Source organism: Lonchura striata, chromosome 7 (assembly GCF_050655825.1).
Source record: "Lonchura striata isolate lonStrDom1 chromosome 7, ASM5065582v1, whole genome shotgun sequence".
Classification (NCBI taxonomy): Eukaryota; Metazoa; Chordata; class Aves; order Passeriformes; family Estrildidae; genus Lonchura; species Lonchura striata.
In genome coordinates, this window is record NC_140709.1 from 11894110 (window position 1) to 11915918 (window position 21809).

Consider the following 21809-nt stretch of genomic DNA (forward strand, 5'->3'; position numbering starts at 1 on the left):
CATCTCCTTACACTTGAACTTCCTTTAAAAAACAATGTCAATACCATTATTACTTGATATGGGCTACTATTTAATCACCCACTGCAGCCCTCACTATTTTCATGTTTCTACTGAGTACAGCTCCTTAAAAGACAAACAAATTCATGGTCTCTTTTTATTTTCCCTTGAGACAAAGCTGTAAAACAGCCAAAGCCCTCAGTGTCTCTCAGTGAATTTGTTAGTGCTCTCAGAACCTCACACTAGGAAAGTATTAGGATTGCTCAAACCAAGAAACCTGACATAGGGCTCTCTTTTTTTATCTGCAAAAAAAGACATTGTGTCATGGATTTTTAGGAATAAAGCTGCAATACAGCTTGACATGGGCTTTTCTTTCAACCAAACAATGTGTTGAAGCATTCCAGATGTGTCAGTTTAGTAAAGTTCATGGAGTGTGTAGAAGTTTTAAGATCTTCTACCTGCCATGACACATAAATGCCAGCACAACTAATTTGGCTTAAATGCTTATGTGCAACTTTTTCCATAAGGTTTGACCCAGAACTGCTCTTTTGAGATGAGTTATGGGTGCATCAATTCCTAGCAAGACAGCATGACCACAGTGGAGACTTAGTGCATGTGCTGGTTGATCATCACAGGTAGCCCTGCTGTGGCAAAACTATTTTCACATGGGATTTAGCACTGCACAAAACAAATGTGAGATGTGGTGGCTTGGCTAAAGTGAGGTAGTTAATGCACAGACCGAATCCTTAGCCTGCAGTATTTTTTTTCAGGTATTAACTGGGAAAAACCCCAAATGCAGAGTGCTTGTCATTCTGCAGGGCAGCATGGAATAAATGAAACAGTTTGCTTGAGGCTGCTCACAGACCTTTTCAAACTCAAATTCCAATTGCAGAGGCAGAAATTCCTCCTTGTAAATTCTGAATATGGGCAGTGTTAGAGAAATTGTAGATTTTCAGATGTGAAGAAGAAAGCTGTTAGTAACACCGGATTTCGAAAATTGTCTTTCAGAACAGAAATTTTTTTTTTTCTTTTTTAGTATGAATGAATGCAATTAGTGTTTTTCTGTAGAATTAATAAATGAGAATTGATTAGTGACCATTTTCTTTCTAGAAGAATGTACTGTATCATCAAAATTTCTGATAAAGGAGAGTGGTTTGAGTTATCCTGTGATGACAAACTCAAAGTCGAGAATATGACAAATTAATTCTATGAATCTTGCTATGGAAGAGATGCAGGCATATGCTATGATTTGTGATGTTCTTTACATCACAAGCTAAAGGTGTTTCTAAATGCTGTGGCCAGTGTTATTGTTATGACCCATTGTGAATCAAGATGCATCACTTGATTTTTTGCTCATATCCACTTGATCCAAAGCAATTGGATTCCCTGAGGAGATGAAAGGGTTTGTAGGTGAAGGGTAGGGTACAGGTGATCAGGGCAAAATCTGTGGTAAAGCATCATCTTTTGGTATTATATTTGGAAAAAGTTGGCAGGTTTTGAGGCATGAAAGAACATTTTCAGCAGTACTGCCTTCTCCTGACAGACAGTGCCTTGCCTCTGCCTTTACACATCACAACCACTTCTGTTTTCTCAGTCGCTTTCTTGGTTGTCTTCAAGCATCACCCAAAACGCTTCTTGCTTTTCCTGCTACTCAAAATACAAACAGTATCAACTTTGGTTTGTGTTCATCAATAATCCTGATAAGATGTCTCAGGAACCTCAACAGAACCAGTTAAAAGTAATTTCACTGATGCAGTTCTGTGGCGTACTGAAATACATAAACTTGTTATTTATGGCATACTTGTTTTCTTTCTTTGTCTCAATCCAAAGACATAAATAATTGCAATGGATTATTTGTGATGTTTGAAGAAAAAAATGTTCTAATCATATGTTTTAGGTCTCTTTTACTTTTGGCTGCAAGGTCTGTAAATAATTAAACCTACTAGACTCAGAAATAAATGCATATGGAAAGAAAAATCTAGATGTAGAACTTTAAATCTATTAAAGGGAGTGAGGAGTGAGTAAATAATATTTCAAGATGAACTAGCCAGGGGATCACTGGCTTTAGGCCCTGGTTTATAGGTCATGTTTATAGGAAGAGATAGACCTATGTAGACCTAAAGGTCTACATAATGAATGACCCCAAAATCAAAAATCCAATTTGAAACCATCTCTAATGAAGATACAGATCAACTGAAGAGATGGTTTTAAAATATCATAGGGTTAGTAACAAAGAGAATAAGTGTGACATTAGTGTCTTTGAAATGCCATGAATTAGGAATGTGCATAATGATGGTTGGAAATGTAATTGCATATAAATTATTCTACTGATGTGGGGGAACAGAGCGATGGTTACACACTGTAACCAGCTCCTGAATGGCTTCCAGATAATATTGGAAGATAATTGTTTGTACAGCTGGATTTTCTCTATCTGCTTTCAAACCACTCTGCAACCATGTGGAGAAGATTTTATTATATTTTAAATCTGGATATCTTCAGAATATTCCAATACCTCCTGAGCGTGGAGAAAAAAATCTAATTATTGCATAGCTCCAAAAACTATGGACTGGAAACATTTGTACATGTCCATGGAAGGAATATAATTCCAAAAATGAACCAAGTCCTTAAGAAATGAGAGTGTTTACACTCTTAAGGACCTCTAAGAAAGCTCAAGACAAGGTGTTCTTCATTCTTTATTTCTTTTTTTAATTGCTGGGTGCACACAAAATGATCTGGCTGTATAATTGCAGAGCTATTGAAATGAATCTTAGAATCAAGATGTTATTTTGGTGGTGGATGAAACAATAGTAAAACTGTCATAAGAATGCTAGGGGTTTTTGGATAAATTATAGCATAAACAAGGTAGTGGCTTACATGCTTTGAACAGTGACTGTTTTGGTGGTTTTTTTAGCAACAGTAGTTTTTAATATATTTTACCATACACAGACTCCTTCCATTAAAAGCCTTGGCCTTATAAAAATATGGCCTTAATATAAATTGATTGTTTTATTTCACGTCAAGCTCTTAAGAAGAGGAGAACACAGTGGTGACATGCAGAATGCAGAATTTTTTTCTTGGCAGTGGTGGACATCAAATCAAGATTTATAGCAAAACAAACATATTTTACTGAAATGAATTGGAGGCAGGAGCTGGTCAGGATTAGTAACATACTTTTGAAAAGTCTCAAACTTCTCTGTCTGACTGGACCCATCCAGAGAAAGTTCCTTCAACTCCATCAACACCCACAAGAACGTCTTAACTGTAGAAATACCACTCATGCCAACCATAAGAAAGGCAAAAGAATGGGAATGGAAGTGGCTGTTGGTGAAAATAAGGATATCTAGAATTTTGTCTAGTATTGGAGAAGCTGCCTTTATGTTTTTTTGATGGGAAAGAAGGATATGCAGAAGATGCTGTGCTAAAATATTATTTGTAGTTGCTCTGATGGGGAGCCCTGCAGAAGCCCCCTTTTTCTCTGGATCCAAATCTCCTCTAGCAGAACTGGCCCCTTTCCTTTGTGCTACTGCAGAGAGAGCAGTGACAGCAAGGCTGAGCAGGAGGAAGGATGGAGTAAGAGCTGGAGGCTGATAGATGCTTTGGGACCATCTTGCAGACTTTCGTTATGGCATTTCTTCTTTCTTATTAATAGTTTTCTTTCTGGCTTTTTTGTTGTTGTTTTTTTTTTTCTTTTTTTTTTTTTCATCTTCCCCCTAATTTATGACAAACTGTCTCAGATTACAAACACCAAGAGCTAGTTTGAGTTACACTCCTGTTACATTTTCAACTCCTGAGCATGCTGCCCAGCAGCAATCCACGCCAGGACAAGTCTGAGACTCAGCCTTGATATAGTTTGGCCCCTTATGGAAATGGGTTTTTATGACTGCACTGCTAGGGACAAAGGCAGCTGCATGCAGGGAACCAGGGCTGTGGGATGTGAGCAGAACAGGAGTGGGACAGGTGGATGATGGAAGATGTGGAGGTGCTAGCTGCATGCAAGCAGCATGGGAGAGAGCTTCCAGGGAGGAAGCTGTCTGGGATGGGCTGAGCACAGGGGACTGTGTGAGGGGACAATACAGGATATCCTCTAAGCCAAATCTAAAAAATACTTCTTTTATCTCACCCTGCAAACCTCAGGGAACTGCTTGGTGCAACTTGCTGCTTGGATGCAGCACTGAGCCCTGCTTTGTTCCCAGTTGCACTGGGCTGTAGCTTGTGCTCCTGTACTTTTGATGACTGACTGATGTCTGTCAGTCACGGTGTGTGAGTGTGCCTGTGCTTTCACTTCTCACCTGGCTCTACCCTTGTTCTCCCCTCTTTTGAGGGAAGTGCCTGCTGTTCAGTTTCCACCAGCAAGTTCTTGCAGGACAGACCCTTTGCATCTGACAGTGGTCTGATATCCTTGATGCTCATGCAGTTGGCTGGTGGGATGCTTGGGGAGCAGTGTCTTCCTCCTTGCTTCTGCAGAAATGTTGTATTTCTGAAATGAAGTATGTTGTTTGCATGTCAAATGGCATGGGGCATTTTCACGGCTCTCCTGGCAGCCATAGGCTTGGCATATTGCAGGCTGAAGAGCTGCCAAGGGCAAGCATTCAGAAAAATAAAAATAAAAAAGTCCCTTGCAGGCAACTGCCAGAGTTTGGTGCCAGGTTAATCAGAACTCCCCATTGTCTCTCTGAGACAAATGTTCTGATTAAATCTATTGTTGTTGGGCTTGATGGGACAAAGTGTTACTGAGTTACATCACAGCTATAATGTGGAAACTGGAACACAGCACAATTTATGGTGGAATGTTCCCTGGTATTGTTCAGAAATATCACCAGAGAAGAAGTTTGTGGGAATGATTATTTGAAAGCTGCTGGTCTAACAGTGGCTTGAGCCCAGCTCCAGGGTGTCTAACTAGGCTCTGCTCCATAGCTTAAGTAAACTACTTAACCTCCCTGCTTCTGCTTTGCCCTTTATGAGCAGTGGTGTTAAAGTGTTTGTCTGCCTTCCTGCAAGGATCTGCTCATGTTTCCAGCTGGCTCTGGTTTATGCACCCGTGCTGGTGTTGCAGCCTCCTGCTGTTTCTGTTGGACTGGGGCTTTTCTCTTCTTTCTGTCCAGCCTGGTCATTGTGTTCTCATCACTGCAGCATCTCAGAGATGACTTGGAGTGACTCTGAGTCCTGCCTGCTGGGGCTGACATGGCAGAGAGAGCCTGGCAGCCACAGCTTCCACAGTTTGCTCCTGCAGGCCCACAGTCCAGTGCCACGGGAAGAGCACTGGCATTCCCTGGTCTTTAAACAGTGCTGACTTAAGGACTGTTTTAAGCACAGTGCAGGTTTAAGGTTCTTAAACATGGAAAAGAAGCAAGTGTTGATTGTGCAAGAGGCAACGCTGATGAGGCCTCCAAAAACTATTGCAGGACATGAAAGAGGTGGGAATCAGACTGTCTTGTCTAGCCACCTTATGTCACTTAATAGAAGACATATATCCATGAGACACAGAGTGCATGAAATTGCATCCAGATTTCGTGGCTCCTGTCCATCCTCACACAGACTGAGAGCTGCCTGGTTCCTGGTTGTCCTTAGCTAATGGGGCTCTCCAAGGTGTCATAGCACACTAGATAACTTGAGCAGCCTTAGGGTCATCAGTATTAATCTGAACACTGAAATTTGGAGAGAAGGTCATATGTCTCTCTCACTGACTCTTTTCTGTAGCAAACAACAAGGTTTGCATGAGCACATTCTGACATTTGGTAATGTCATTTCTGCAAAGTGTCATTGTGTTGGAGATCAGGAGACAGACTGGACTAAAGGCACAGGAGACTTAGGAAAGCAAGTGACAGAGCATACAGGGGTCTTCAATGAAGTCTGGGGGGATCTAGTTGGTTAGGTTTACCATGATAATGGATCATAGTGTCTCATGTCTGTAGTTTTTTGAAGACACTCTAGGCTCCCAAACTCTGAGGAAAGTAATTTAATGATGCCAAACATTCTCAGCCTTTGATGGGTCTCCCTGACCTGGCTGAGTCACCTGTTCAGATGCCTTTCTCTCTCTTGTGCAGTTTGGGATGGAGGAGAAACAACACTTCCCTTTCCCTCATCTTCTCTTTGCCTTTATCTTTTTCTGTTTTTTTGTTTTGTTTTGCCTGGGTTTGGGGAGATGGGTGAGTTACAAGCTAAAAAAATGCAGCCTATGGCATCAGCAGGGAGCTTTCATATTGTAATCACCTGGGTTGTGTTGTCATAGCTTTGCTGATATTTTGGCCACAAACACACCACTCTCACTTAAGACACAAAGACCATGCTGTAAGTTAATTTTGCTATGCAGTATGTGCTTAAAAAAGAGAAAAGGTTTCTTTTTGTCACATGTGTTTAACATACAAGCTAATTAGAAAGGAATGTTAACATATGGCATTAACCACCAGCTGCAACATAACAGCAAAGCTAAATTTGGTAATAGTGAAGGGGCATAACCCAAGTACCCAGACCAGCAGACAATAGTTAGTGTTACCAAAAAGGGTTTGTGATATCACAACAAGTGGGAACAGTTCAGCTGGCAGCTTGTAGATTGACATTAGGATCAGAGGTGTAGACAGAAATGAGAAAATAAAGTGATGGAACAGTTTTGAAAAGAGATGACTGCATGGATTAGTTGCCTCATCAATTGCTGAAATTAGCTTGAGTACCAGCTGGTGTACCAATGATTTTCATGAGCCATGACAACTTATGGCTTATGGACTACAATGGAGGAAAGTGCTGAAAATGTGTTCAGTGCTGTGAGGAATGGATTCAAGATGATGTGAGCTAGTAGTATGTGGTGTGTTCTCATCTCTGGAGGGGAAGAATAAAACAGTCTAAAACTGTTATAGGAATAGCCTCTCAACATAGTTGCAAGGACACCACAAGAAACAAAATATTAATTGGAGAGCTTCCAAAGATGGGAAATTATTGACCCAGAAACCCTGGTTCTTTCAAAGAGCAATGAAATTAAAGAAGTTCATAAAGACAGGAGGAATAGTAAAAGGAAATTCTACCAGCAGTGAACCTGATTGTGGGTCCTAAGCACTAAATATTATAGCAATGTATAATGAGGCAAAACAATGATCTGGGTTGTTCACATAAGAGTATCTGGTGATTAAATTTTTACATCAATGAATGTCAAAGAGAGAAAGTAGCTCAACATACAGAAGGAGTGAAGCCTTCCTGACGAGAAAATAAGGGGGGAAAGTTTAATGTTGTGCAAAGGAAATAGGATGCCTCCTAACATTAAGGAAGAAATTAGTGGTTGATGAGAGGAATGAAGCACTAGACTCAAGCCTTCAGAGAAAAAAAGATGCCAGTTTTTTACTTGGGAATGCAGACATTGCATGTGGTAGATGACAGTATCTGCTGTGATGTGACAGTGTAATGCTGTTACCAAATGTGCTGAATTAACTGGGGATTTTTCTCAAGATCCAGATTTGTTAAATGTCTGTAACTCCTATATTTTTATGAGATGTACTATATTCTGCCTTTTCTAGAAGACATTTATTAGACAGAGACTGTCAGTGGTCAGAACAAATGTTTCCTTGAAGATGAATTTATGATATTTTGGATGTAGTCAGATGATAACTTTAGCTAAGCTGAACAGGACTCAGGAGTCACTCCAGGCAGATGTCACTGAAAGAAACCCTCAGTATTCAGTGATGCAGCTCCACACAGATCTGCCTTCCAGAAAAATGCCATCTCCCTTTCCTGAGAAGCTGAAATACTTAAAATAGATGGTGACTTAGGAACTGCATGGGACAAAAAGTAGTTTTACTGTGACTGCCAGACCCAGTGCCTGATCCTGCTGTGTCTCAAGGCCTGGCAGAGATAAGATCTTGACATACACAGTCTGGTTTTTCATGTCAAGAAAACTTGGATTCATTTGCCTGGAGGAAGCTACGGTATTACCCAATAAAGAAAAATGGAAGTGGTCTCAGTAGATTAGGAAGTTCTTGGTCCTGCACTGTCTGGTGCCAAAACCATTCCAGGTAAAATGGCAATCTGTGCTTAGGAGTCATCTTTAGCCCTCCAAAAATTAAGTTTCTTGTCTAAGCAATGATTTCATATCCCACTATAGTCAGCCTGCATGGAGTAACTAGTCCAGCCTACTTCAGGTCACCACACACATTTGGGATGAATCCTGTTTAAATGCAGAAGGAGCCCATGTGACCAGCATACACTGGTGAGGAGCTCATAGTGCTGAAGAGTGAATTAGTTGAGCCAAATCCCCCTTAAGTGTATCCCTCTCTTTTCTGGAAAGTGGGGAATTGTCCCCAATCTTCTCTGAGTGTCTCCCTCTGCAAAGCTGCAGTTTTCTTGGGTGGGTCAGTGTGATGCTCTTGAAGTGGGAGCATTCCTGCAGCCTCATTTCAGGCAGGCTTCTTGTTCAGTCTGATATTACCTGTTTCTTAATATGTTTACAAATCTTGACTTCCTTTTGTCCCAGATTCTGCTGTTCCAGGTATTTTTATTTTCAGTTTTATGTTTCACAAAATGTCTGTAGCTTTTAATGGAACTGAAATGTACCTTAGAAGGGCTAAACATTCATCATCAAAATCCTTCTAGGAGTTATTTCATTATTTTGAAAATGTTTTAAAGTGGATTGTTGGATTACTAGAACTAGGCCAAGCAGTTACTTGCCTAAACAACACCTTAAGGTGTTTAAAACCCAGAAGAGCTGTAACCTATGTGACTGCTGCCCCCATGTCAGGTGAACTTTGTCCAGTAAAAAAATACACCTGATACAAAATCATTGCTGTGTTATCTCCAGTTCAAGGAAATGAAAATAAAAATGCAGATTAATTTCTCACTCCAAGAACTGCACGTGCATTGATCTGGGAAGGACACCTTCTCTTATTCCATCAGCATGAGGTCTTTGCCTGTGCTGCCAACTTGACTGATGTCTGAATGGCCCAGTGGGTCCCTAACTATAGTTAATGATGTTCTTGTAAACATGCTCACAGATAAGATTCTCCCTTGGAAAAAGTCCTGGTATCAGGATTTCTGCCAGGCTTTTGACTACTCTGTGGAGATTCGAGCTTGCTGGAAATGTTTGGCATGACATTTCAGTTGAGTCACCACCCCTGGAGGTATTTAAAAGCCATGTAGATGTGGTGATTAGGGACATGGTTCAGTGGTGGACTTGGTAGTGCTGAGTTAATTGCTGGACTCGGTGATTGTAGAGGTCTCTTCCAACCTAAATGACAGATTGTGTGATTCAGCTTGTCACTGCAGCCTGCTGTACTCCCTGCCTGCTGCATGGTCCCTCCTGTGGCCACCTAAACCAGCATGGTGGCACTCCTTTGTCTTCCCCAGTGTGTGGAAACTTTCTAGAGTGACAAGTGACTGAGGATTTTGTGTGCCCAGCTAGAGACATGTCATCAGGCACCCTTATTTTTATCTTATGGGTATTTTAAAGTAACGACACATAAATTCGTGTGTCACCTGTTAGAAAGTCCCTGTGATTTAGCAGTAGGATAGACCACAGATATGTAAGTGCATCATGAGGGAAAGCTCAAGCATCCCCAGGATGCCTGAACCCCTTGACTGGCACCTCCCTCCACCTCCAGCTTTGTGGAGGTAGTAAATGCTGAGGTCAACTGAGGACACATTCACAACAACTCATACTTTTATATATGTGTTATCTGAGATGCAGTTTATATGTGTGAAAGTATAGTAACCCCAGACTGATGGCAATCAGTATTATTGGCAAATCATATCTACTTATTGTCACTGTTGGGAGTAGTGTACAATTAGATGGATTTCCATAGCTACCCAGAGCAGTGTGTCAAGGATCATTTCCCCTTGGCTTTCCTTGCAAGAGACTGATTGCTGATAGAGAGGACATAAATTTTGACCTGTTTGAGCTGGTTGCAGCCAGTTTTCCATAAACATATTACAGTTTAATGCCAAGGAATGCTCTGTAGAGCAGATGGTGAGAAGGAATGGCATCCATTCCAGCCAACATGGCTGAAGAAATTTTGGGTATGTTTTTGCATAATGAACATAATGTATGCATATGTGTGTGTTCTTACATATAGGTAGTACTTCAATTTACATAATTCTCAGTAAATAATCTTGGCTCATTTTTCAGCTGTCAAATGCCTATAGAAATATCAACCATATTTTACTGCTGTCTTGGTCATTTGCTCAGTATTATATAGACTTTTGTCCTTCTAATGACAAGATGGAAATTATTCACATTGATATGGTAACTGGAAGTTTATTATTGTAAATCTTCTGTTTTAATTTTTAGAGAGAGGACATACAGTGTGCTGATGCTGACACAGTCTGGAAAATGTTGTCTTCTTTCCTTTATCACAGTGCTTGTTTTACAATGGGCTGCCAACAAGTTTTAAAGATGTTCTGAAAATATTTGAAAATCAATATATTCAACAATATATAATCCCGATCAGAACATCAACTTTCTCTATGAAACACAGATTTCCTCTGTCCTAGTTTTAAGTCTTGAAACACCTGTGAATAGAATTTCATATGTGCCATGCTTGAAGAGACTCTAAGTTGTTCTGAGAAAATATAAATGAAAACTGACTATAGAGCTGTCCAGCTGTGTTTTCAGATGTGATTTGCACGCACATGCTCACACTCCTACAGGGCTCCTCCTTACATGGGCTGTATAAGACAACATCAATTTTCACAGCAAAGGTGGTCTGTGGTTTGAATTCTCAAGTTTGCCCCACACGTGCTGACAGCAGTTTTCATGCTGAGGGGCAATTACAAACTTAGCTGAAGGTTGGTGTTTCTGCAGTGTCTGGAGTAGCAATGAACACCCTTGTTCTTGCAGGAGCTTCCAGAAAAATCTTCCGTGTAATAAGATCAGATCATCTTGTTTAGATTAGCAAGTTGTCAGTCTGGCTTTTGCTTCTGCTCGTCTTTAATTTCTAATCTAGTGACAAGCTGTGAGTTATTTGATTTGATTCTTATGGTGGATCCAGGGAAAAAACACAATGCCTTGAGGATCACTGTGTAGCTGAGAGTGAAAAAGTATGTCCAGTTTGGAAGTCTGCTTTTTATGAACTCCTCAGTGATGATATGAAGCACAAACTTGAAATCCCTGCCAGGGCAGTCTGAGAAATACAGATTTTATGAGATACTTAAGGAATTTGCAAACATTTTTGAGGGGAGAACCAACAGTTGTTTCAAATATATTTATCTGTGACCTAGAAAAATTGTTCTGTGGTTTTGTGATCTAATGTGGCTTGTGCTATAGACATCCACAATGATTTTTAATAACTTATTCATTACCAGTAGTCCAAATCTATGGACCAAAGACATCTTTAACAGGCACAAGATCTCTGAGTGCACTTCAATTATATTAGACAAACAAGATACTACCGTGTATGAAAGAGCTGCTTCAGTTAAAATATAACCAAAACATAATCTTTTGTACATGGCCTTATGAAAGACTGAATCACGTGCAGCAGCACAGAATGGTGGCACTATCATAAAATTAAGTGGTTGTTAAAGGGTTTAAGACATGATCCTTAAGGTTTGTAAAAGGCACTTCTTCTAAATGGGGGGATATTAATCTCCACAGTTCTAGTAATTATATTTTATTATACTGTGCCATATTTTATTTTTGTGCTTTTTGTCATGGCCAAAGCAACTGGTGTTTGAGGTGTGGTTTTAAAGTACCAGTAGTACTTTTGGAAGCTGGCTGTGTTTCAGTGATGGGGAAGTGTCAAGTATGTGACTAAAATTTCAGTAGATTTGTAGCTTCTAATTCTATCATTCATTTGCCTGTTCAGCTGGGTTATGCTGCTTTTATCAGGTATAGGTGAGATTGATGCTAGCATAGAGCCTTCACCTCTAGAACTTTTAAAAATTAATGGGGAACAAAAAAATTCTCCAAAAAGGGATGTTGGGAGAAGCCTCTTATTTTACACTAAGAGAAGTAAGAAACTATCTTTAGCTTAGGTAGGGCAGGCTCACTGTGAGCAGCCTCAGCAGCAAGGGCAGCATGCCATTTCTCTGGAAAGAGCAGCAAGGTGAAGGGTTTGCAGCTGAAGAGGGATGCTGGTACTTAAAAATAAAGCATAACATTTAATGGGAGGGTGACTAGCCAAACTACAATGGGATGGCATTGATTATCTGCCTCTTGGTAACTACTGAATTAGGTCCTTGTTGAAAGGTATGTTTTAGTCATACCAAAGTACTGTTTTAAACAGAAGAAGCAGTTTCAGTAAATAGAAGGGGAACTTACAAGCACTGTGGTTCCTTCTGGCATTAAATTATCTGAATTATCAAGCTACTTCTGGTTTTTGCAGCCATTTCATTTTTGAAGTTCAGTCTACCTTCTCCAGTGTGCAGTCCTCGGAAAAGACCCAGCAAGTCCAAATGCTTAAAGATTAATGTTTGATGTTTATTCCCTTCTGTTACATTCAGTGGGTTTTATGCTGTTATATACTTTGATCCTTTCTGGGAAGGTAGGTGCATATGTGTATTTTGTGGTGGTTTTTTTTCTTTTGGAGAGGGATGTGCCACGTGAGGATGGGGATACATGACAGAGGCCCATGCTGAGCTTTCTATGAGACATCAGCCCAATGTGCAAACATTGGGCTGGATATTTGTCAAAATCTGAGTCTTTGGATAATAGTGTTACAAATGTACAGTATTTGGTACTCCACCTCTTGGCACACACACTCATTAACTGTCCATTTGGTAAAAAATCCTCATATATGCTGGTAGGAAAAAATTAGATGGAAAAACCTTTTGCTCAATTCTCAGAACATGGGAAAGAAACAAAAACATGTGAAAAGTTTTTGGGAAACACTTGGATGAGTGGTGTATTGAGTGTACATTAATTCATTATAGTGAAAATTGCATCAGATTTCTTTCTGGAAATTTGGGGTTTACATATGATGCCCCCATGGCTACAAGGACCATGTGTTCTCCTCAGCTGACCGTAGACAAGCTGGTGAGGAGCACTAATGTCAGCAGAATGGAGCAATGCTCCCCAGTGCTGGCTCCCTTTGCTCCATGTCTGGCCTCCCATGCTGGTGCTCTGCTCTCTGTGCCTGTGTTCTCACGGCCGTCTCTGGTTCCTATCATGGGGCAGAAAACCTTCCCTTGGCAAAAAGGTCCTCCCTTGACCATCTTCCTTCATCTCAGTTGTTTGTTCCCAGATGAGTTATTGATCTGGTGCTGGTAGCCTTGAGCATTGTTTCCAAACAGCAGAGACAGAAGCTGCTTGGAAAAGCAGTGATGAAACCAGAATGATAATTGCTGTTAGTTCTGAAGCATTTCTGCAGTCTCAACCAGGCAGGGACCAGTGGGTGGCCAAGGCATGGCTGAGACAGAATTATCTCAAGACTGAGAAGTTGCTCATTTAAAGGTGAGTCAGGCATCTGATGGCAAACAGAGCAGATGGATTATTGGCAACAGATGTCCTTCCACAGACCTGTGTTTTCTTCAGCATGAGAGAAATGGGCTGGTTTCTGAGCTTGCAAGTTGGAGTCTGCCTGAAAATGGTCTTTCTTAACCATTGCCAGTGGGACTACCTCCCTCTCTTTGCCTTGGCTCTCTGTGAGCCTGCTTTTCAACAGCCTCTACAGCAATCCCCCTTCTGAAATTTATTAGAGGAAAAAATTGCTAATACTGGAAATGACCTGTTCACCTTCAGATGCCTTCGTGCAAGGCTGTGTCAGGGAATTTCATGTATTCATTTTCAGTAATGAAGTAAGTTGGCAATGGAGAGTTTTCTTTGCAGGACATCATTAAATAGGCATCGTGCTGTGCTGGCCATTACACGTGTGCCCTTTTGCTCTCCACTGGAACCAGCAAAAGGTGTGTTGTAAGGACATTATTCTTATAGATTAATCAATCCACTAACCCATTTTCTAGCAGCAACATTAGGTTCCTCTGTTCCTTGTCACCCTGAAGCGCTGGGTGGATGCTGTCTGTGGCTAGATGATGTCTCTGAAGCTGAAATGACCCAATGACCAGCCAAACAGACTTTTGTCTCCAGCAAATGTGTGCAAGAAACTGCTTTGCCAGCATGCACATGGACTGCTTGGAAGGTGTTGCATTAGAGCCTCTTCCTAATGAGCTGTGGGGTCTGGGAGTTGTGCATTAGGCTAATCTTTCCAGGAACTTGACTTGAAAGCTTCCACATTTCCAAGTACAGGACATGGCCGTGCAAATGAAGAGTAGGGTGTCTGAACTGCTATTTGACTGTATTTATTCTAGATATTTATTGGCCCTTGTTCTTGCAGGACTTTTTAAAGTCCAGTATAGTGTCAGACGTGCTGAATGCTGTAAAAAAAACCCAACTCATCAGTCTTGATGGATACTTATAGGTTAGGCCTGGAGACACGGCCCTTTTATAAGTGTGCTGTGAGCTTTTAAACTCATACGTAAGGACATTGAGGCATGAGGTTTGCATTTGCTTTGCACTGACCCACGCCTGCAAATGAACCAGCTGTATAAAACACACAGCAATGCTGTATTTTCCTGCTCCCTGTGATGGTAGGACTCCCACAACCTGCTGAGGCTGGTCACCACCAGCCCTGTGCCCCAAATCCCTGGAGTTTGGGGCTGACATGCTAACAGGGGAGCAGCCTCCTGTTGCAGAAGGACAGCCCATCTCCTGCCGAGTCTTGCTGTGGCAGCTGCATCACCTGGACCCCATCCTGTCCTCACTGTCAGACTGTTTTTGCCATTCCAGCCTGTCAGTGTACCGCAGCCATCCACATAGACATTCCAGGGGAAGTTGTGCAACTGTCCCTGCTTAATCATTAACTGGGACGTTCTAGCTGTTAAATTTTTTTTTTATTTATGTCTAGATTTTTGCAAGGGGAGACACTTGTTGGCCGGGGCAGGCTGAAACGCACACGGAGCTCAGATGTGCTCTGCCCTGTGCACATGAAGCTGAGCAGTGCAAGTCTGGCCAGAATTGAAAGCAGGGCTTCCAGTCCTAAGGAGCACTGGCTTTGCTGAAGGTCCTGGCTGGGAGCTGCTCCGTGCTGGGTGTTTCAAGTGTCAGCATGAGGAGCCTGCCCTAAAGGGGCAAAGCCAAGGCCCAGGGGTGACCCAGGACTTGGGCACCTGTGTGTGGAGAGCGGGGTTGTCATAGCAAGAACCAAACCCCATCACAGTGGGAGACTCACCAGGCTGGGGTGTGTAGGGAGGGCTGAGGTTTTCTTTCCCCAAAATGTGGCATTTGTGGCTCTTGCACTGGGGTTCAGAGCTCTCTTTTAGGCAATGCTGAGCCAGTTCCAGCTCAATCCTGGCTAGAGCTGCTTGGTGGGGAGATTATCCCTTCTTCTGCCTTCATCCCCCACCTGATGCTGCATTTTACTGTTCAGCTGGGGCATATCTTGGTTTGAGTCAGTGTTTTGGCCACACTGCTTGATTTCAGAAATTTGTGTATTTGGAGCACTGAAACAGCGTGACTTGATCAGCAGAGAAGCAGGCTGAATCCCTGCTCATTTTTCATGGGATCTACTATGCACCCCTCTCTGATTCACTATCACAGTGGATATTTTGGAGGGTGTGACTGATAGCAGCTACAGCAGACAGCTCTTCAGACCCTTCTTTCATCTGTAGCTTGCAAGGTCCTGCCAAAGCCACAAGAACAGAGCAGCAGAGGTGAGAGCTGTCGCTGGGGCAGAGCCAGGGAGAGGGAATCTGTGTTCCCATCTCGTCTTCCCTGCGCCATTACCCCTGGGATCAGGAGCAGTGCAGCAAGGTTAAGGCAACATACTTTGCACCCAAAATATACTGAGCAAGGAATCAATCTAGCAACCAATCTCATGCTCCACAGAGAAATACTTTAGCTGTGTTTGCTGTTGTTTGCAGCCATGCTGCACCGTGGCTTCCCAGTGAAGTCACTGAGCCCAGCTGGGTGTAACTGAGGGTGGTGCTCACATTGTCTGGGCTAAATGTCAGCAAGGAGCAGCAGCAGTTGAACAAAATGGATTTCCAAGCATTTCCCTTCTTCTGGTTGCACAGAGCTCTCATTCTTGGATGGCTGAGGCACAAAGTCAAGATCAAAGTTATTTTAGATGGAAAAGTAGCTAAATGTTTTGTTTTTTGTGCATAGAAATAAACAGAAATGAGCTCTGGGTCATGTAAACAACAGCACCCAGTTTTGTGTATATCACCCAGCTGCTACGAAAGTGTGATGTGTTCTAACTCCACTTTGAGTTTAAGGAATAAACAGGATTCATTGCTCAGCCCATAGGGTTCCTGACTATCATTCTGAGGATGTCCAGTCAAGACTTGAGTGTTACCTGTACTGATGGGATTCTGCCTTCCTTCACTGGGCACAATCAGCTGGACTAGCTCAGAGCTGCCCCTGAAAGGGAAAGGTCAGAGTGCTCTCTGGCAGATGGACCACAACGTGCTCCTGGATGCTTGTGATGGGTGTCCAGGGTTTCTCAGTGACTACATCCACTAGTGTGACTAACACAGATTATAGGAGAAGGTAGAGAAAAGCCCATGGTTTTAAACCTTCCCAAAGAATGTGATCCTGAATTTGGACCAGGTGTGAAATACAAAACCTTCCTTTACCCTGATACAAGTCTGAAAATGTCCCGGGTAAGGCACTGACTCTTCAGTGATGGTGTGGAGGCACCTGGGCCATGCTCTAAGAGGAGCTGCTGTCAGATGAAAGTCTGCTCTAAGGTCTCTAAGCAGTTAAAGACTGGTATATTTACATTGAATGTTTTGCTAATGTTGGTCTTCCAAGAAACCAGCTGTAAAATTTGCTGCAGGACTGCTTCTGGAATTGTGTGCCAGACAGCAACTGGAGCCTCGTGTCCAGGACAGGGCCTCGTGGAACTGCTGTCTAGGAAACGCTTCTGGACAAGGCAAAACCTTGGTTTTCTGTGTTTACTGTACTGCCTTATTGTGAAACCTGTTCTCAAATATTGTTCCCAAATAGAAAATATTTGAAACAGATTCCTTCTTGCCATCCTTTTCATGGTGCTCAGTTAAGACTTGATTTTTCAATTATTGACTGAAATTTTATTACAGGAACGGAGATATCCATGTCAGCAGGGAAGGGGGGATTTGGTCTTAACCTGAGCTTCCAATAAGCACAGATACAGTTCCACTTTGCTAAAATTATGTGGAACTGGATTTGGTGTGTGTTCTTTTTATATAGGTTTGAACTCTTCTGGTGTACATGTATTTATAAACTGAAAGTATATCAGCAGTGGGAAAGGAAATGGACAACTTTTAGTGTCTTCATGGACTTGTGTGACTATAGGCATACAACTTGCACATGTAGAGAACTGCAAAGTTGCAATTTCCTAGGCTGTGAGGTGATGTTCATGAGTTTGCTTAATCTTGCAGCTGTTGAATCTGTTGGGAGTCTGGCTGCCCCAGGCTGACAGCAGAGCCAGGCTCTGTGCAGGACAGCACTGTGCCCAGTGCGTGCATTCTGCAGGACTCTTCTGCTCCCTTCTGGCCAAGTCTTGAAATCCAAACCAGGGAAGATTTTCTCCACATCTTGGCTGGATATCAGGGTTAATCTTAGAAGTTCTGTGGTCAACACAATCCTTGATGCTGGTGGTACAGGAAATGAAGGGTGGGGATGAGTGTACCCCATCATCAAATAAGTGCAACCATTTATGGGTTCCATTGCTCTTTCCTTTTCACCCACAAACTTCATGGTAACCAGTTTCTTCTAGAAACTTTTGAGGTCCTCAGAGGGTATGTGCTCAAGAGTCATAGTTACTCCAGTGTTGCAGCAAATTAGTTTTGTTTTGGTGTTTTTTTTTTTTTTCCCTGCTCTGGGCTTGCTTTTCATGTTGGTTTCTTTTCCTGGTTGCTGTATTCCTAATGCTTAAACTACAGCCCAGACCCTGCAGTAATGGCACAGAACTGTCATGTTTTTCTTCAGGGTAGCTGATGTGGAGACAACCTGTCTCACAAGGGTTGAGAACCTTGGAAGTGGCAAAGTACTGCCCATCACACCTCAGTGCCTCAGTGCTTGTCTGCAAGTCAATGTTCTCATTCTGGACCAAAATTAAGTATATTGTTGAATTAAATGAAAGAGAATTTATAACCATGACTGAATTGTGTTTGCACAGAAGCTCTTGCCTCTTTTTGCACACTATTCAGCTGCTCTGAATAGCTGAGACAAGTGGGGCTCCTTTGAGGGACAGGAAACCTGGACACAAAGATGCATGACTAAGTTCATATAGGGTCCTATAAGGAGCCAAGGCCACATAAGGAGCTCAGTGTCCTCACTAGTCATTGATCCAGGCACAGGAGTCCTCTAATTGATTGGGAAAGAGAGCTGTGCCACATTCAGACTCAGGGTCACTACCTTGTGTGGCCTGTGCCACTGTCCCCACCAGTGGTGGGATGTGGAAGGGTGGCTTGTCGAGCAGACTGTGGGTGTTGCCATGAGTTCACATGGTAATCCTGCTCTGCTCTGGGGATACAACGAACTAATCCTACACACCTGGCTCTGGCTGCAGTTCCCAGGATGAAAAAAAATCACCTTTATCTGTAATCAAAGTCTTAACCTGCACAACTGACAACCCTAAACAAAAGACAGTTAAAAAAGAAGCCAAATGTTTATTACCTAACATGTTTTCAAAACCCCATCATGTTTAACCTAAACATACTGCTCTTAGGGGGTGTGAGTCATGTCTTTAATTACTAAGATTTGACAATAGTAGGTAAATTAGTAGGTTGCAATACAGGAAACCTTTCTTAGAATGTCACATTGCCAATCCTGTTGCAGGGTTGAGACCTCAGATGTGTTTTCCAAGAACCTACCTAGGCTGTGGATCAGTATAAGTTAAATCTGTTCAAATCCAGTGCAGCTGTGCTGGCAAAAGTTCCTGTGTAAAAATCAAGATGGTAAAAAAGCTTTTTGTTTGGATGGTTGTGTCACTCAGGCTAACCTGCCCCAGCATGAGGGCTTTTGTAAGCTCTGCATGTGTGTCGTCATGCTAGTGGAGTTACAATGGAGAAATTCTTTGAATAGACTTGTGTTATCTTCCTACAAACACTCATGTCTCAGGTGTCCATGGCATGGAATATAAATGGGTTATTCATCATCATGGACCAGCTATTGTTAAACTTTGCTGGAATTTAAAATACCATCCCATTGTTTTCCTACCATCTTTCTGGCTATGAAATGACTACTGTTTTGTTTATATGCCTCTTTTCTACTACACACATATAACCTATGCCAATATTTTTGTTATTTTAATTATTTTGAAAGTGTTCTCCCATCTTTTTCTCATTTTTCTCTTCCTTCTCAGCCTCCTGCAAGCTTTCATTTTTTTCATCTAACCTCCTACAGACTACTGCTACTAAAGGTATGGACACTGGATCACCACTAAGAAAAATCTGCTGATTGATTATATCGTTGTAGATATTTGCATTTATTTTTCATTATTACTTCTATCTGTACCAAGTGGAAGAATCTTGCCTTTCAGACCTTGTTTTCTCTTTTACCACTTCATCACCTGCCTCGTGCCCCCCTCTCACCTGTGCCCTATCAAATGCTTATGAGCATCCTCCATGGCCTTATAGGAAGCCTGTCCAGCAGAGCTCAATGGCAGGCCTTCAAAGGAGACTATAAGAAACAGAGAAAAAAACCAGGGTTGTTTTTTCTCTGAGGTCTATGTCTGTAATAAATACTAATATTAGAACCAGTAGACTAGCAAGAGCTAAGAGGGCAGCAGAGATGGAGTTAATGCACAGGTACTAGTGAGCATACCTATAGATTTGCACATTGCAAACTCATGTTAAATTATATATTATTTCTGTTTATATCCTCACCTAGTTCCTCCTATATTTGCTGTTCATCTTTATAAATTAAAAACTCTTTAAGGCAGAGATTTTTGCGTAACACCTGTCAATCTCGATGAAGTACTGAGGACACAGCTGCTTAATAAAGATGTTATTACTAAATAAAAATGAGCGTGCTGGTCATGACTTCAGGTTCTCATTTATCCACAGCTTCATGAAGATTTCTTGATGAGAATCTCCTTGGAAGCTGAGGAAACTGGAACGTCTTGGACTTGGCATATGACACCAAGAATCTGCAAACTTTAGAGGCTCTGTTGAGAGTAAGTTAAGAGACAAAACATGTTTTTTAATTTCTAGGCTTCATGCTGAGCAGCTGGGCTCTTTTGAGAACCTGGCACTCTTATGAACAGGACATGCCTCAAGCCGTATGATGATTCTGCCTAAAGTAGCCCTACAGCATGGGTTGATTTCTGGTATAGATCCATGGGCTTCCATGGTCAGGAAAAGAAGTTGACCGTTCTAAGGTTTGTCTTTCCCTCATATTGGAACTGCTAAGTTTAGGGCAAATCTAATTTTGAGTTGTATTCACCACTGGCCTCCTTAATTTTCTTCCTGGGCTTCATATTGCCTCACTTTAGCCATGAGGCAACAGATGAGATATGGGAGGTTTGGACTGACCCAGAGAGGTTTAGCAGCTGATCTTCCAGGAGCACAGAGTCATTAATGAATCCTTGGGGTTCATGAGCCCAGATCCCTGGAGATCCTAATTCTTGTGGAAGGTCTGAGCAGGGATGTCTTACTGCACAGACTCATTATGTCTGGGCAAGGCTTGCAGCAGATTGTCTTCTCCATGCATTGGAATACACTGTCCTCTGGTCTTGAGAAATAACAGGGAGTTTCACATATGAGGGTTTTGCCATGTTGTTTAGATTCTGATGTGTCCTATCCAAGATTTTAATGGAAAGCTTTCTTCTCCATTCCTATGGGCCAGATACTCAGCTGGTGTAAACACAAGTGCCATTGCTGCTGTGTTCTTTGACGCAAGGTTAGGGCTGAGCTCATGGTGGTGTCGTGTCTGGGAATATTTTTATCCTTTAGAGATATTTGCCCCCTCTCCCCCTCTGTCTCCTCAAGGATTCTTTCTTCTCAGCAAATGTGCTCCTCTGTCTGGAACATATGGGAAAAGTATTTTCTTCCATTCCTTCACTACTCAAAAACAGTCAAATCAATTTGGCTAAAATTAAAACCTTTTGGGTTGAATCTTAGCCTAGAAAACCTCATCTCCCAACGGAATCCTTGAAGAAATTTGTGAGCAATTTCCAAAAAGGATTGAGCTGTTGATGCCTTAGGTTTTAGCTTTTATATTTTTCAGATTCTGTACTGCTTTAGTGTGTAGTTCTGAGCTTCACCTTAAGGGATGGTTAGGTCTCTTCACAGAGTAGGGAGACAAAACAATTCCTCTCTAGCTGGGGACCGAGGACAACTGATCCAAATTTCAGGCCCAAGAGCATAAGCAATGTGGACTGAGGAGAGTAAAACAAGAAGGATGGGACTTCACAACCTAAATCTATAACTAGACAATTAACTGCAATATGCAAATGGACCAGAACTTACAAAAGTGAGGGACCCTGTGACTGGATGTCCATTTTGTGACCATTTTGGGTTTAGCCCTGGCTGGGCTCTTGTACTGCCCAAGGTGGATCCATTGAGGCCCTTTAATAAATCCCTACTCTATTCCTTAACTCTGTCTAGCCTCTGTTCTAGGTCAGCCTTGACAAGGCATCACTGTCTTATGAAAAAAGAGCTGGGGCAGAAACCAATTGGAAAAGCCCTTTGGTAGTAGTTGCACCCATGCCTTCAAGTGTGCAGCTTTGACTGTCACATGAGAAGGAACACTGGCTGGTGACTTCTGCAGCTCTGTACAGTCAGCAGGGTAATCAATTCCAGTGACCAAGACATGCCCTTCCCCACCTTTGTTTTTCATCTGTGTGAGTCTTTACACTTCTACTTTTGGCTGGAAATGTAAATGACTAAGTATTTGGTACCAGACTTTGCAGACTTCA

At 42.0% G+C, this 21809-nt stretch overlaps 1 long non-coding RNA gene across 3 annotated transcripts in view; it reads left to right on the forward strand.

Moving 5' to 3' along the window:
- The window catches only part of LOC146766885 (uncharacterized), a 48352-nt gene that overhangs the window by 1430 nt on the left and 25113 nt on the right, over positions 1-21809 (forward strand). The window contains exons 1-2 of one of the 3 annotated variants that reach the window (XR_014956709.1): positions 18131-19698; positions 19957-20066. This is a non-coding gene — a long non-coding RNA (uncharacterized LOC146766885). Of the gene's footprint in view, positions 1-18130; positions 19699-19956; positions 20067-21809 lie in introns of those variants that run through there. The other 2 variants (XR_014956707.1, XR_014956708.1) reach the window with 2 other exon arrangements.